The sequence below is a fragment of the Hemitrygon akajei genome, unplaced genomic scaffold, assembly GCF_048418815.1.
Source record: "Hemitrygon akajei unplaced genomic scaffold, sHemAka1.3 Scf000136, whole genome shotgun sequence".
NCBI lineage: Eukaryota > Metazoa > Chordata > Chondrichthyes > Myliobatiformes > Dasyatidae > Hemitrygon > Hemitrygon akajei.
Window position 1 is genome coordinate 223710 of NW_027332022.1, and position 17475 is coordinate 241184.

At 46.7% G+C, this 17475-nt stretch overlaps 1 protein-coding gene and 1 pseudogene across 1 annotated transcript in view; one reads left to right on the forward strand and one right to left on the reverse strand.

The window, feature by feature from the left end:
* Positions 1-17475, forward strand: part of LOC140723797 (uncharacterized) — a 136324-nt gene that overhangs the window by 72336 nt on the left and 46513 nt on the right. The window lies entirely within an intron of this gene.
* LOC140723786 (uncharacterized) lies at positions 7016-16230 on the reverse strand (annotated as a pseudogene).

Genomic DNA, 17475 nt, shown 5'->3' on the forward strand with positions numbered 1-17475 from the left:
AGACCTGGCCCACGCCCAGGATTACGGCTGCACAGGTGGAAGGTCAACTGAGGAAGATCTGTACCAGCAAGGCGGCTGGACCGGATGGAGTTTCCCCACGATTACTGAGGGCCTGTGCGACTGAACTGGGAGAACCACTACAGCGCATCTTCAACATGAGTCTAGATCAGAGAAGAGTACCCAGACAGTGGAAAACTTCCTGTATTGTCCCGGTACCGAAGAAACCACAACCAAAGGAGTTGAATGACTTCAGACCTGTTGCCTTGACGTCGCACGTGATGAAGACCATGGAGCGGCTGATAATACAGAATCTGAGGCCACAAACCAGGCACGCCCGGGATCCGCTTCAGTTTGCGTATAAGGAGAAGGTGCGAGTGGAGGATGCTATCACGTATTTGCTGCACAAATCACTCTCTCACCTAGATGGGGTCAGTTGTGCTGTGAGGATTACATTCCTTGACTTCTCTAGTGCCTTTAACACCATCCAGCCCAAGATCTTAAGGCACAAAGTAACGGAGATGGGAGTAGACTCTCACATGGTGGATTGGATAGTGGACTACTTGACAGATAGCCCTCAGTATGTGTGGTTGGGAGACTGTAGGTCTGACTCGATGGTCAGCAGCACAGGAGCGCCGCAGGGAACTGTACTCTCTCCGGTCCTGTTCACCCTGTACACATCAGACTTCCAATATAACTCGGAGTCCTGCCATGTGCAGAAGTTCGCTGATGACACGGCCATAGTGGGGTGTGTCAGGAATGGACAGGAGGAGGAGTATAGGAAACTGATACAGGACTTTGTGATATGGTGCAACTCAAACTACCTGCGTCTCAATATCACCAAGACCAAGGAGATGTTGGTGGACTTTAGGAGATCTAGGCCTCATATGGAGCCAGTGATCATTAATGGAGAACGTGTGGAGCAGGTTAAGACCTACAAGTATCTGGGAGTACAGTTAGACGAGAAGCTAGACTGGACTGCCAACACAGATGCCTTGTGCAGGAAGGCACAGAGTCGACTGTACTTCCTTAGAAGGTTGGCGTCATTCAATGTCTGTAGTGAGATGCTGAAGATGTTCTATAGGTCAGTTGTGGAGAGCGCCCTCTTCTTTGTGGTGGTGTGTTGGGGAGGAAGCATTAAGAAGAGGGACGCCTCACGTCTTAATAAGCTGGTAAGGAAGGCGGGCTCTGTCGTGGGCAAAGTACTGGAGAGTTTAACATCGGTAGCTGAGCGAAGGGCGCTGAGTAGGCTACAGTCAATTATGGAAAACCCTGAACATCCTCTACATAGCACCATCCAGAGACAGAGAAGCAGTTTCAGCGACAGGTTACTATCGATGCAATGCTCCTCAGACAGGATGAAGAGGTCAATACTCCCCAATGCCATTAGGCTTTACAATTCAACCGCCAGGACTTAAGAACTTTTTAAAAGCTATTATTAATGCTTTTTGAGAGAGTGATTTAGATGCATATCATATTTTTACTGAGTTAAGTATTGTATGTAATTAGTTTTGCTACAACAAGTGTATGGGACATTGGAAAAAAAATGTTGAATTTCCCCATGGGAATGAATAAAGTATCTATCTATCTATCTATCTATCTATCATATTCACATTTCTGAACATTAAATAGAAATCGGGGGTCGACTATAAAATAGTCGATTTTCGAATATTTATTATGAACATGTGAGAAAAAAAGAGTATTCACTATCACTAGGATGCATATCCCTCCAAATGTAATTATGCCATAATCAATTGAAAAGGAATTAATAAGTGATGCAGAATGATTAGGGAGTTGATGTTCGGATGATAGAAACATAGAATATAGGTGCAGTAGTAGGCCATTCGGCCCTTCGAGGACGCACCACTATTCAGTATGATCATGGCTAATCATCCAACTCAGAACCCTGTACCTGCTTTCTCTCCGTACCCCTGGTCCCTTTAGCCACAAGGGCTATATCTAACTCCTTCTTAAATATAGGCAATGAACTGGCCTCAACTGCTTCCTGTGGGAGAGAACTCCACAGATTCACCACTCTCTGTGTGAAGAAGATTTTCCTCATCTCGGTCCCAAAATGCTTCCCCTTTATCCTTAAACTGTGACCCCTCGTTCTGGACTTCTCCTACATCGGGAACAATCTTCCTGCATCTAGCCTGTCCGATCCCTTTAGAATTTTACACGTTTCAATAAGATTCCCCCTCAATCTTCTAAATTCCAGTGAGTATAAGCCCAGTCTTTCCTCATATGAAAGTCCCGCCATCCCAGGAATCAATCTGATGAACCTTCTTTGTACTCCCTCTATGGCAAGAATGTCTTTCCTCAGATTAAGGGGACCAAAACTGAACAAAATACTCCAGGTGTGTTCTCACCAAGGCAACTGCAGGAGAACCTTCCTGCTCCTGTACTTGAATCCTCGTGCTATGAATGCCAACATACCATTTGCCTTTTTCATCGCCTGCTGTACCTGCATGCCCACTTTCAATGACTGGTGTACAATGACACCCAGGTCTCATTGCACCTCCCCTTTTGCTAATTGGCCACAATTTAGATAATAATCTGTTTTCCTGCTCTTGCCACCAAAGTGGAGAACCTCACATTTATCCACATTAAATTGCATCTGCCATGAATCTTCCCACTCACCAAACCTATCCAAGTCACCCTGCATCCTCCTCACAGCTAACACTGCCACCCAGCTTCATGTCATCTGCAAACTTGGAGATGCTGCATTTAATTCCCTTGTCTAAATCATTGATAAATATTGTAAACAACTGGGGTCCCAGCACTGAGCCTTGCAGTACCCCACTAGTCACTGCCTGCCATTCTGAAATGTTCCCATTTATTCCCACTCTTTGCTTCCTGTCTGCCAAACAATTCTCTATCTGCTTCAATACCATACCCCCAACACCGTGTGCTTTAAGTTTGCACACTAATCTCCTGCATGAGACCTTGTCAAAAGCCTTTTGAAAATCCAAATATACCACATCCACTGGTTTTCCCCTATCCATTCTACTGATACATCCTCAAAAAATTCTGAAAGAGTTGTCAGACATGATTTTCCTTTCACAAATCCATGCTGACTTTGTCCGATGATTTCACCGCTTTCCAAATGTGCTGTTATCACATCTTTGATAACTGACTAGCATTTTCCCTACCACCGACGTCAGGCTAACCGGTCTATAATTCCCCGGTTTCTCTCTCCCTCCTTTTTTAAAAAGTGGGGTTACATCAGCCACCCTTCAATTCTCAGGAATTAATCCAGAATCTAAAGAGTTTTGAAAAATTATCACTTCCCTACTAACATGTATTTCCCTCAGTTCCTCCATCTCACTAGACCCTCGGTCCCTTACTATTTCCGGAAGATTATTTATGTCCTCCTTCGTGAAGACAGAACCGAAGTAGTTATTCAATTGGTCTGCCATATTCCCAATGATCAATTCACCTGTTTCTGACTGTAAGGGACCTACATTTGTCTTAACCAATCATTTTCTTTAAAAGCCTATAAAAGCTTTCACAGTCAGTTTTTATGTTCCCTGCCAGCTTTCTCTCATAATCTTTTTTCCCTTTCCTAATTAATCCCATTGTCCTCCTCTGCTGGACTCTGAATTTCTCTCAGTCCTCAGGTGTGCCACATTTTCTGGCTAATTTGTATGTTTCTTCTTTGGAATTGATACTTGTCAGAAACGAGCCACGCTCCCGAATAATGGCTTCAAGACAAATTCAAGGAAACAAAGTTTATTAACAGTTCTGCAGAGCTGGGCCCCTTCAGAGAAGGGAACCCTGAACCTTACAGGGCAGCAGGTTTTATCCTTCTTCCTTACCACCCCTCCTCCCTGACTCGGGAGGTACATAGTCTTCTCCCATTCCATATTTGGAGTTGTTTTTTTACACGTTTCTGTAAAACAATAATCCATATCTCAGGACTTCAATGATTCCACAAACAGTTAATTTTGTCAAGGCTTCTGCATTCATAATTAGATCACACTTGTTTACAGACTTTAACCCAGACATAATTAAATCACAGTTGTCCTTTGACTTTAACCCGGACCTGTCAGAAACGCACATCTTAATTTTGAATCTTACAATACCACCCTTTTTCTTTTTAAGATGTGCGTTTCAGCTAGCATTTCTCTCACTCCCAGGGGGCCCACTTTCTTCTTTAATAGCATAAGTTTTAGCTCGTTTGTCCCATGATGGGGTATCGCTACTGCCTGGAGCTGGAATATACTGCGCCTGATCAGTGCTCGTATACAAGGAATCAAACACGGCAAAAGTAAGAGAATCATTAGACCCCCGCCTGCTACTAGGAGAGCGGTGTGCCACCAACTACCTCCCAGTAGCCCGTCTAGCCAACTCATGTTCCCCAGGGATCTCCAGGTTTGTACTGGCACGTGGGCCAGTTTCCGAATTTTGTCGGATATTTTTAACACGGCCTTTCCACTGTCGTCTATCTTAAGGCAACAGTTTGTAAGATTGAACTTCCCACATACCCCGCCTTCAGAGGCCAATAGGTAATCCACAGCCAGTCTGTTCTGGTATATTGCTGTTCGCATCTGACTCTGCTGTTTTGCCAACAGCTCCAATGCCAGTGCCGTTTGATTGGTTATCACTTCCACCACCGCCTGCAGTCTAATAATTCGGTTTAACATGTAGACAGGAGTGCGATACCCCCAAGACCCATCCTGGGCCCAGGTCGCTGGCCCATAGTATTCAATGATGCGAGCCGGTGGCCACTCATCACCCCACTCGCCCACCTTTATCTCCCGTGTTTCTCTCCTTAATGAATCAAACAGCTTAATTCCCAGCTTCCGGTCACCCTCCTGATGCAGGAGGAAGAACTCCGGTCTTTCCTGGGACAGCTGAGACTTCTCATGGTCCCCCCCTGTCCCATATATCCTTTATTATAGACTTGGTAATAAGGTTTACTATTCTCCCAACATGTTTCTCTCTTGCTTAGATCATAGCATCGATCATTCACATGCGAGTGGGACACAAATGATCCTGGGAACACCCTCTGCCCCACTCGTACCACGGTTCTGCACTTGTCACATTTCCCTTCAATTTCCCCGACATATAGAATCAAATATATTACAGTCAATAATGTTACAGTCCACATAGAGTTCATTTTTGCTGCCTTTTTAGCCTCACCACCATCGGTTCTTCACCGGGAACACAGGTCCACTCAGTGCGGCTTTCGGGCTTCACCGGTCCTTTTACCCTGGATGCGTGTGTCCACCCTTTTTCTTTTGTCCGTACAGCCGCCTCTGTTGTTAGCAGGACCTGGAAAGGGCCTTCCCACTGTGGCTGTAACTTCTCCGGATTCCAGGTCATTACCAGAACCCAATCTCCAGGCACGATCTGATGTAAAGCAAAATCGAGCAGCGGAGTCTGGGCCAAGAGACCCTTTTTCCGCAGTTCTGCAAAGGAACGGGACAGTGCCAGTAAATTGTTCTTTACAAATAAATCACCCCCCCCCCCTGTAGTGTGGGATACCCCTCTATTTTATTCCAATATGGCAGTCCAAAGAGCATCTCATAAGGAGATATTCCTATATCCTTGCGGGGTGCAGTTCGTATTCTCAGGAGAACGATTGGCAAACACTTGGTCCATGGTAGCTTGGTTTCCAACATCAACTTGGTTAGCTGTGCCTTCAGGGTGCTGTTCATTCGTTCTACTCTTCCCGAACTCTGGGGATGCCACGGGGTATGGTACTTCCATTCGATATCAAGTGCATCACAAATTAACTGGTGCGTATCTCCTTCTTGGTACGTGGTAGTGACATTCCCGTTATTCCAGCTATCCTTTCTGGAGTAAAGGACCGCTGTCCTTTACTGACCCGGTGTCCCAGATACCTTACTTCCTTTTCTACAAATTGTAACTTTTTCTTTGAGACCCGTAGCCCCTGCTTCCCCAGGAAGTTCAGTAGTCTGATGGTGTCTTCCTGCACCCCTTCCTGTGTTGGCCCGGATAGTAATACATCGTCCACATACTGTAGCAGTTGGCTCTCTGGAGCACATTGGAATTCTGCTAGTACTTGCTCCAAGACCTGCCCAAATAGTTTAGGTGATTCGGTGAACCCCTGTGGCAGGACCGTCCACCGGAGTTGTCTTTTCCGCCCCGTCGTAGGATTTTCCCATTCGAACGCAAACATGTCACGACTGCTCTCTTCTAGCGGGCAACTCCAGAAGGCGTCTTTTAGATCTATTACACTGAACCATTCATGGTCAGGGGAGATCTTACTCATCAGTGTGTAAGGGTTGGGCACTACCGGGTATCGGGTTTGGACTACTGCATTTAGGCCCCGCAGGTCTTGTACCATCCGATAAGTCCCATCTGGCTTTACCACCGGGAGTATTGGGGTATTATACGGTGACATACATTCATCCAGTAGTCCGTCAGCGATCAGTCCTTCAATCACCGGCTGCAGCCCTTTTCTTCCTTCCATTGAAATAGGGTACTGTTTTCTCCGTACTGGTGAACTGTTAGGTAATAGTGAGATTTGCAAGGGGGGACGTTCAAACCCCCCCGGTTCCCTTCCTGGTACCATACCTCCGGGCTTATTTTCCTATCGTCTTCTTCCCTGAGGGCAAACAGCTGTACCATTATCTTCCCGTTCCTGGGCACAGTCCCGATGCCTAGCCTGACTTGCAGATCCCGCCCGAGCAGGTTGAATCTCGCAGAGGGTAACAAAAGTAGGTCCTGTCCCGTTACCCTATCCTCATGTTCAATTTTCACGTTTTCTATAATAGGTACTTGTATTATTTTGCCTCCAATACCGGATACTCCCATTACCTTTGTTCCGGTTCGGGCGCCGGGAGGTATCTGGATTATGCTAGATCTTTCGGCACCCGAATCTACCACAAAGGTTGTATCTGACCCTTGGGGACCTACTTTTAAATTTACCAGGGGTTCCTGCCGATAATTCATCCCCAAGGGGTGGAACCCCCGACCTCCCTAGTCTTCATCTTCCATCATCCCGGACGAGCCCCCAAGTTGTCAGAAACGAGCCACGCTCCCGAATAATGGCTTCAAGACAAATTCAAGGAAACAAAGTTTATTAACAGTTCTGCAGAGCTGGGCCCCTTCAGAGAAGGGAACCCTGAACCTTACAGGGCAGCAGGTTTTATCCTTCTTCCTTACCACCCCTCCTCCCTGACTCGGGAGGTACATAGTCTTATCCCATTCCATATTTGGAGTTGTTTTTTTACACGTTTCTGTAAAACAATAGTCCATATCTCAGGACTTCAATGATTCCACAAACAGTTAATTTTGTCAAGGCTTCTGCATTCATAATTAGATCACACTTGTTTACAGACTTTAACCCAGACATAATTAAATCACAGTTGTCCTTTGACTTTAACCCGGACCTGTCAGAAACGCACATCTTAATTTTGAATCTTACAATACTATCCCTAATTTCCCTTGTCAGCCACGGGTGCACTACCTTCCCTGGTTTATTCTTTTGCCAACTGGGATTAACACTTGTTGTAGTTCATCCATGCGATCTTTAAATGCTTGCGATTGCATATCCACCATCAACCCTTTAAGTATCATTTGCCAGTCTATCTTAGCTAATTCCTGTCTCATACCTTCAAAGTTACCCTTCTTTAAGTTCAGAACCTTTGTTTCTGAATTAACTACGTCACTCTCCATCTTAATGAAGAATTCCACTATATTATGGTCACTATTACCCAAGGGGCCTTGCACGACAAGATTGCTAACAAACCCTTCCTCATCGCTCAATAATACTCAGTCTAGAATGGCTTGCTCTCTAGTTGGTTCCTCAACATTTTGGTTCAGAAAACCATCTCACGTACATTCCAAGAAATCCTCTTCCTCAGGACGCTTACCAATTTGGTGCAGCCAATCTATATGTAGATTGAACTCACCCATTATAACTGTTATTCCTTTATTGCACACATTTCTAATTTCCTGTTTAATGTCATCCCAAACCTCACTACTACTGTTAGGGGGCATGAACACAACTCCCACCAGCGTTTTCTACCCCTTAGTGTTATGCAGCTCTACCCATATTGATTCCACATCCTCCAGGCTAATGTCCTTTCTTTCTATTGTGTTAATCCCCTCTCTAACCAGCAACGCTACCCCACCTCCTTTTCTTTCCTATCTATCCCTCCTGAATATTGAATATCCCTGGATGTTGAACTCCCATCCTTGGTCACCCGGGAGCCATGTCTCTTTGATCCCAACTATATCATATTCATTAATAACTATTTGCACATTCAATTCATTCACCTTGTTACAAATGTTCCATGCATTGACCCACAAAGCCTTCAGCCTTGTATTTAAACACTCTTAGCCCTTATACAATTATGTTGAAAACTGGCCCTTTTTGATTTTTGCCCTGGATTTGCCTGCCTGCCACTTTTACTTTTCACCTTACTACTTTTTGCTTCTACCCTCAGAAGTGTGAGGCTTTGGAAGGTGAAATCTCCAAGGCAGAGTACAAAGTAAATGGTAGGATACTTGGTAGTGTGGAGGAGCAGAGGGGTCTGGGGGTACATGTCCACAGATCTCTGAAAGTTGCCTCATAGGTAGATAGGGTAGTTAAGAAAGCTTATGGGGTGTTAGCTTTCATATGTTGAGGGATAGAGTTTAAGAGTCGCAAGGTAATGATGCAGCTCTATAAAACTCTGGTTAGGCCACACTTGGAGTATTGTGTCCAGTTCTGGTTCCCTCACTATAGGAAGGATGTGGAAACATTGGAAAGGGTACAGAGGAGATTTACCAGGATGCTGCCTGGTTTAGTCAGCATGTGTTATGATGAGAGATTAAGGGAGCTAGGACTTTACTCTCTGGAGAGGAGGATGAAAGGAGACATGATAGAGGTAAAAAAAATATTAAGAGGCATAGATGGAGTGGACAGCCAGCACCTCTTCCCCAGGGCACCACTGCTCAATACAAGAGGATGTAGCTTTAAGGTAAGGGGTGGGAAGTTCAAGGGGGATATTAGAGGAAGGTTTTTTTACTCAGAGAGTGGTTGGTGTGTGGAATGCACTGCCTGAGTCTGTGGTGGAGGCAGATATAGTGCAATTCAAAAGGCTACTAGACAGGTATATGGAGAAATTTAAGGTGGCGGGGGGGGGGGGATATATGGGAGGCAGGGTTTAAGGATTGGCACAACATTGTAGGCCGAAGGGCCTGTACTGTGCTGTACTATTCTATGTTCTATAATCAGCTGCTTCATCAACTGTCAAAGCAGAATCGGCTTGCTAAGCCTTCCCCTGAATTACACTTTGTAAGAGAATATGCCAACCCTCTCTTGGCCACTTTAAACTCTGAGCAACCTTCTCAAAATGCTGAAAGTATTTATCAACCTCTGCCTCATCAAATGGAGATACCAATTTAACTTCTTGACTGGCCTCAATTTATCACCAGAGTCCAACGCTTGGCCCCTTCTGCTGCAATCTCTATCTTTTCCAGCTCAAACAGCCTCTGCCTTTCTGCTTCCTCCCTGTTTTTCTGCCTCTCTAGCCTCAAACTGCCTCTGCCTTTCCGCAGCCTCCATCTTTAATTTTTCTCACTTGTACTGGAGCTCAAGCTCACTAGGTTTACTTTCAGGAAACTCCTCCAACTCCTCCACTTTAAACACACCCTCAGATACATAATGTTCAGCTATTATCCTCTGCAGCTGTGCCCTCCTCATTGTCAATTTCACCTTAGCAAGTTTTAACCTTCTGGCAGTATTCAACAACTCAATCCTTCTGGTATCTTCTAATGCCTCAGAGGTTGGGTGCTTCCAGACATCTATCAACATCCATTGCTGCTGATTTTCCACAAAAAAATGAATCAAATGGAATTTCCCAAATGAAATCGATAATTAATCAATACACCCCCAAATCTGTTCATATTCCGGACACAGGCCCCAATTTTATTCTGAATTGTAATGCTTTAGAAACGAACCAGCAGCAATGGAGTCTGTTTTTGATGTTAAAACTATCTTTAATAGAATCTACTTATAATATAGTAACTTAAGGAAGATAAACAGAAGTTAACAGTGTCATGTGTAAATATAACTCCCAAACTATTGAGCTCGGGGTCTTGAGATGGTAAAGTATGAAAGTTCAGTTCATCCACAGAATAGGTGATGAGAGGGATATTTGTAATCCAGGGTAAATGTCGAGAGAAGGCAATTATGTTGCATTCCACAGGTTCCATGGTGGTAAAATGAGAGAACAGTCACTTTAGATTTTATCTGTCGTCATTTCAAATCCACATACGAATTATCACTGAAAGTGACTTGTCACAAGAGGTATCGTCAAGTGAATTACCACACCTCACCAAGGCAAGGGTTAACACATCAGTGGTCTTCACAGGATACCCCAAATCAGATCCACTCCTACGGATCAAACAAGGTAACAACCACACATTCGATGTACACTGAATCGATAATTAACCAACCCTTGTGGGAATAGGAAAATTCCAAACAGTGACCCTTGGCCACTAGTTCCCTGGTTTCGATCCTTCCATTTTTCCTCCTTCATGTCCGTCTGACTCTGAGAGTCTGTGTCCTCGGTTAAAAATAAACAGTCTGCGAGCAATGTAAACAAGCTGCAAGTCAGACTGATTCAACTTCTTAATCTCTCTCTCTGTCTCTTAAAATGACAGTCCACAGCAAACAAAACCTATAGGGATTCATAACAATGGCCACTCCCCATTGTGAACTGACTGGTGTGCCAGTAGTTGGGATGACTGAGTGAATCCCTTCCCACATTCTCAGCAGATGAACGGCTTCTCCCCAGTGTGAACTTGCTAATGTCTCTGTAGGCTGGAAGAGCGGGTGAATCTCCTCCCACATTCTGAGCAAGTGAATGGCCTCTCCCCAGTGTGAACTCGCTGATGACTCTGTAGGGTGGATGACTGAGTGAATCCCTTCCCACATTCTCAGCAGATGAACGGCTTCTCCCCAGTGTGAACTTGCTAATGTCTCTGTAGGCTGGAAGAGCGGGTGAATCTCCTCCCACATTCTGAGCAAGTGAATGGCCTCTCCCCAGTGTGAACTCGCTGATGACTCTGTAGGGTGGATGACTGAGTGAATCTCTTTCCACATTCTGAGCAGGTGAATGGCCTCTCACCAGTGTGAACTCGCTGATGACCCTGTAGGTGGGTTAACTGAGTGAATCCCTTCCCACAGACTGAGCAGGTGAATGGCCTCTCCCCAGTGTGAAGTCGCTGGTGTTTCCACAGGGTGGAAGAGTGAGTGAATCTCTTCTCACAGACTGAGCAGGTGAATGGCCGCTCCCTGGTGTGAACTCGCTGGTGAGCCATTAGGTCAGATGACAGAGTGAATCCTTTCCCAGAAATTCAGCAGATGACCAGCCTCTGCCCGGTGTGGTGTGAACTGACTGCTGTGTCCACAGGTGGGAAGACCGACTGAACCCCTTCTCACACACAGAACAGATGAATGGCCTTGCCCAGTGTGAACTTGCTGATGTACCTTTAATTGTGATAACTGAGTGAATCCATTCCCACTGTTTGGGCCTTTCTCCTGTGTAAAATGACGGGTGTGCCAGTTCGTCAAATGATCGAGTGAATCCCTCCCCACAGTCTGAGTAGGAAGGAAGATCGATTGAATCACTTGCTCCACTTCTTAAATATCTAGACAGAAACAGCAACCTGGCGTGCCGAGTTTGAGATTCCTGGAGACAAATTCCTTCTCATTTTTAACCTGTAAAACGATTTTCAAAATCCATCAATGGGTTTAGGACAACATTTCAGATGAGATTACTTGAGTTGCCAAGGTTTGATCTGGTATCACACTGTTACAGTGATGTACAACCCAACTTGGACAGAGAAATCATCTTCTGACTGGGCAGAGTGCTGGTATCTGGAATGACCATCAATTCCCTGATGCTCTTCCTGTCTCCATAAGAATGGGGCATTTCTGCCATCTCCAATTTGTTCCTTGGCTCAGTTTGACTCTCTCCATTGGTATTATTCCCTTCTCTTGCTGAGCTGCATGGGGGCCTGGCCCCACAGTAACTGAAACAATCTCAGGCAAATAGTCTTTCTTGACGTGCAGCTGGGATTTTCTTTTATGTATTATTCACTTAAAGTGCCACAGTTTTAACGCCATATTAAAAATTCCTGCTGAGATGAATGGTTGGTCTGCACAGCTGTTAAAAGGGCTTAGTGTGAATTTTTGTAATATTTCAGGTTCTTCTAGAAATGTACAACACAGAAACAGACTAAAATAATAGATAGGGATGGGGGTAAGGGTGGGGGGGGGGCAGGGGTATCAATGGAGGTCAGTGAATTGGACATTCATAGCCGGCAGGAAGGAGTCTACCTTGGCGGGAGATAAGGTATTGCTCCATCGACCTGCATGTGGCCTCATCTTGATGGTAGAGGAGGGCCATGGACAGACATATCAGAGTGGGAGTGGTCTGTGGAATTGATGTGTGTGGCCACAGGGAGATCCCGCCACTGCTGGAGGACCGAGCGCCAGTGTTCCGCGAAACGGTCTCCCAGTCTGCGGCGGGTCTCCCCAATGTATAAATGGCCACATCGGGAGCACCGGATACAGTAGATCACGCCAGATGACTCGCAGGTTAAGTGGTGCCTCACCTGAAAGGACTGTCTGGGGCCTTGGACTTCATTAACTTCGCCCTCCAACTTTCACCCCACCCTCAATTCACCTGGTCTATTTCCGACACCTCCCCTCCCCTTTCGAAATCTTTCTGTTTCTATCTGTGGAGACACCCTATCCACCGACGTCTACTACAAACCTACTAACTCCCACAGCTACCTAGACTATTTCTCCTCCCACCCTGTCTCCTGCAAAAATGCTATCCCTTTCTCTCAATTTCTCCGCCTCCACCGCATCTGCTCTCAGGATGAGGCCTTTCATTCTAGGACAAAGGAGATGTCTTCCTTTTTTAAAGAAAGGGGCTTCCCTTCATCCACTATCAACTCTGCCTCCATCGCGTCTCCCGTATTTCATGCACCTCTGCCCTCACCCCATCCCCCTGCCAGCCCACCAGGGATAGAGTCCCCTGGTCCTCACCCATCACCCTACCAGCCTACAGATCCAACGTATAATCCTCCACAACTTCCGCCACCCTCCTACGTGATCCCACCACCAACCACATCTTCACCTTCCCCCCCTCTCTCGGCTTTCCGCAGGGATCGCTCCCTACGTGACTCCCTTGTCCATTCATCTCCCCCATCCCTCCCACAGACCTCCCTCCGGGCACTGATCCCTGCAAACGGAAGAGGTGCTAAACCTGCCCCCACACTTCTTCCCTCACCACCATCCCGGAGCTCCCGATGTGGCCATTTATACATTGGGGAGACCCGCCGCAGACTGGGAGACCGTTTCGCGGAACACCGGCGCTCGGTCCTCCAGCAGTGGCGGGATCTCCCTGTGGCCCACCACACCTTCTACCTGCCGGCATGAACATCCAAATCACTGACCTCCGTTGATACCCCTGCCCCCCACCCCTTACCCCCATCCCTATCTATTATTTTAGTCTGGTTCTCTTTCTCTCGCTTTTTCCCCCCTCACTATAATCTCTCCCCCCAGCCCTACCTTTCTTTCTCTTTTATTTCCCATAATTCTCCACCTTCCCCCAGCCATTTCCCTCCAGCCTATCACTTCCAAGCTCTCTACTTCATCCCTCCCCCCCACTTCTTATCCCCCACCGACCATCCCACGTTACTTCACTCCTGATGAAGGGTTTTCGGCCCGAAATGTCCATTATTACCTCCTCCCATATATGCTGTCTGGCCTGCTGAGATCTGCCAGCATTTTGTGTTTTTTTATTTTATTTCCAGCATCTGCAGATTCACTCACATTGAACACAGAAACAGGCCCTTTGGGCCATCTGGTTTGTGCTGAACTATTTAAACTACCCACTCCCACACCTCTACCATCCAGGTACCAACACAAACCTCTTAAATGTTGAAATCGAGCTCGCATGCACCACTTGTGCTGGCTGCTCATTCCACACCCGGGTGACTGTCTGTGTGAAGAAGTTTCTCCTCATGTTCCCCTTAACATTTCACCTTTCACCCTTAACCCATGGCCTCTGGTTGTCGTTCCACCCAAACTCAGTGGAGAAAGCCAGCTTGCGTTTACACTATCGATGCCCCTCTATCACAATCAAATCTCACCTCAATCTCTAACATTCCAAGGAATAAAGTTCCTGTTCAATCTTTCCTTATAACCCAAGTCCTCCAGGCACACAATACTTCAAATTAGGCATCACCAATGGCTTCTCCCCAGTGTGAACTCGCAGATGACTCTGGAGGCTGGATGACTGAATGAATCCCTTCCCACAGACTGAGCAGGTGAATGGTCTCTCCCCAGTGTGAACTCGCTGATGTCTCTGTAGGTGGGATGACTGAGTGAATCCCTTCCCACAGACTGAGCAGGTGAACGGCCTCTCCCCAGTGTGAACTTGCTGGTGACTCTGCAGGTGGGATGACTGAGTGAATCCCTTCCCACATTCTGAGCAGGTGAACGGCTTCTCTCCAGTGTGAACTCGCTGATGACTCTGTAGGTGGGATGACCGAGTGAATCTCTTCCCACAGACTGAGCAGTGTGAACGGCTTCTCCCCAGTGTGAACTCGCTGATGACTCTGTAGGTGGGATGAATGAGTGAATCTCTTTCCACATTCTAAGCAGGTGAACGGCTTCTCCCCAGTGTGAACTCGCAGATGACTCTGTAGGTAGGATGACTGAGTGAATCCCTTCCCACATTCTGAGCAAGTGAATGGCTTCTCCCCAGTGTGAACTCGCTGATGACTCTGTAGGTGGGATGACCGAGTGAATCTCTTCCCACAGACTGAGCAGGTGAACGGCTTCTCCCCAGTGTGAACTCGCTGATGACTCTGTAGGTGGGATGAATGAGTGAATCTCTTTCCACATTCTAAGCAGGTGAACGGCTTCTCCCCAGTGTGAACTCGCAGATGACTCTGTAGGTTGGATGACCGAGTGAATCCCTTCCCACAGTCTGAGCAGGTGAATGGCTTCTCCCCAGTGTGAACTCGCTGATGTCTCAGTAGGTGGGATGAATGAGTGAATCTCTTTCCACATTCTGAGCAGGTGAACGGCTTCTCTCCAGTGTGAACTCGCTGATGTACCAGTAGGGTAGATGACACAGTGAATCCTTTCCCACAGACTGAGCAGGTGAATGGCCGCTCCCCAGTGTGAACTCGCTGATGATTCTGTAGGTGGTATGACCGAGTGAATCCTTTCCCACAGACTGAGCAGGTGAATGACTTCTCCCCAGTGTGAACTCGCTGATGTCTCAGTCGGTGGGATGAATGAGTGAATCTCTTTCCACATTCTGAGCAGGTGAACGGCTTCTCCCCAGTGTGAACTCGCTGATGTACCAGTAGGGTAGATGACAGAGTGAATCCTCTCCCACAGACTGAGCAGGTGAACGGCTTCTCTCCAGTGTGAACTCGCTGATGTACCAGTAGGTTGGATGACTGAGTGAATCCCTTCCCACAGACTGAGCAGGTGAACGGCTTCTCCCCAGTGTGAACTCGCTGATGACTCTGTAGGGTAGATGACAGAGTGAATCCTTTCCCACAGACTGAGCAGGTGAATGGCTTCTCTCCAGTGTGAACTCGCTGATGACTCTGTAGGTGGGATGACCGAGTGAATCTCTTCCCACAGACTGAGCAGGTGAACGGCTTCTCCCCAGTGTGAACTCGCTGATGACTCTGTAGGTGGGATGAATGAGTGAATCTCTTTCCACATTCTAAGCAGGTGAACGGCTTCTCCCCAGTGTGAACTCGCAGATGACTCTGTAGGTAGGATGACTGAGTGAATCCCTTCCCACATTCTGAGCAGGTGAACGGCTTCTCCCCAGTGTGAACTCGCTGATGACTCTGTAGGTGGGATGACCGAGTGAATCTCTTCCCACAGACTGAGCAGGTGAACGGCTTCTCCCCAGTGTGAACTCGCTGATGACTCTGTAGGTGGGATGAATGAGTGAATCTCTTTCCACATTCTAAGCAGGTGAACGGCTTCTCCCCAGTGTGAACTCGCAGATGACTCTGTAGGTTGGATGACTGAGTGAATCTCTTCCCACAGACTGAGCAGGTGAACGGCTTCTCCCCAGTGTGAATTCGCTGATGTCTCAGTAGGTGGGATGACTGAGTGAATCCCTTCCCACAGACTGAGCAGGTGAACGGCTTCTCCCCAGTGTGAACTCGCTGGTGAGCCATTACGTCAGATGACTGAGTGAATCCTTTCCCAGAAATTCAACAGATGACCAGCCTCTGCCCGGTGTGGTGTGAACTGACTGGTGTGTCCACAGGTGGGAAGACCGACTGAACCCCTTCTCACACACAGAACAGATGAATGGCCTTGCCCAGTGTGAATTTGCTGATGTACCTTCAATTGTGATAACTGAGTGAATCCATTCCCACTGTTTGAGCAGGTGAAAGGCCTTTCTCCTGTGTAAATTACAGGCATGCCAGTTGGTCAAATGACTGAGTGAATCCCTCCCCACTGTCTGAGCAGGAAGGGTGGTCAATTGGATCCCTTGCTCCACTTCTTAAATATCTAGACAGAGACAACAAAACTGCTGTGCCGTGTCTGAGCTTCCTGGAGACGAATTCCTTCTCATTTTTAACCTGTAAAAAGATTTACAAAATCCATCAATGGGTGTAGGACAACATTTCAGATGAGATTACTTGAGTTGCCAAGGTTTGATCTGGTATCACTCTGTTACAGTGAGGTTCAACGAAAGTTGGACAGAGAAATCATCTCCTGACTGGGCAGAGTGCTGGTATCTGGAATGACCATCAATTCCCTGATGCTCTTCCTGTCTCTATAAGAATGGGGCATTTCTGTCATCTCCAATCTGTGCCTTGGCTCAGTCTGACTCTCTCCATTGGTATTACTCCCTGTTCCTGCTGAGCTGCATGGGTGCCTGGCCCCACAGTAACTGAAACACTCTCACACAAATAGTATTTCTTGACGTGCAGCTGGGATTTTCTTTTATGTATTATTAACTTAAAGTGCCACAGTTGTAACGCCATATAAAAAATTCCTGCTGAAATGACTGGTTGGTTCGCACAGCTGTCAAAAGGGGATAGAGTGAATTCTTGTATTATTTCAGGTTCTTGTCATGATCATAGAAAATTTCAACACAGAAACAGGCCCTTTGGGCCATTTGATTTGTACTGAACTATTTAAACAGCCCACTCCCACACCTCTACCATCCGGGTACCCACACAAACCTCTTAAATGTTGAAATCGAGCTCGCATGCACCACTTGAGCTGGCTGCTCATTCCACACCCAGATGACCGTCTGTGTGAAGAAGTTTCCCCTCATGTTCCGCTAACATTTCACCTTTCACCCTTAACCCATGGCCTCTGGTTGTCGTCCCACCCAATCTTCGTGGAAAAAGCCAGCTTGCATTAACACTATCTGTGCCTCTCTATCACAATCAAATCACCCCTCAATCTTCTACACTCTAAGGAATAAAGTGCTGATT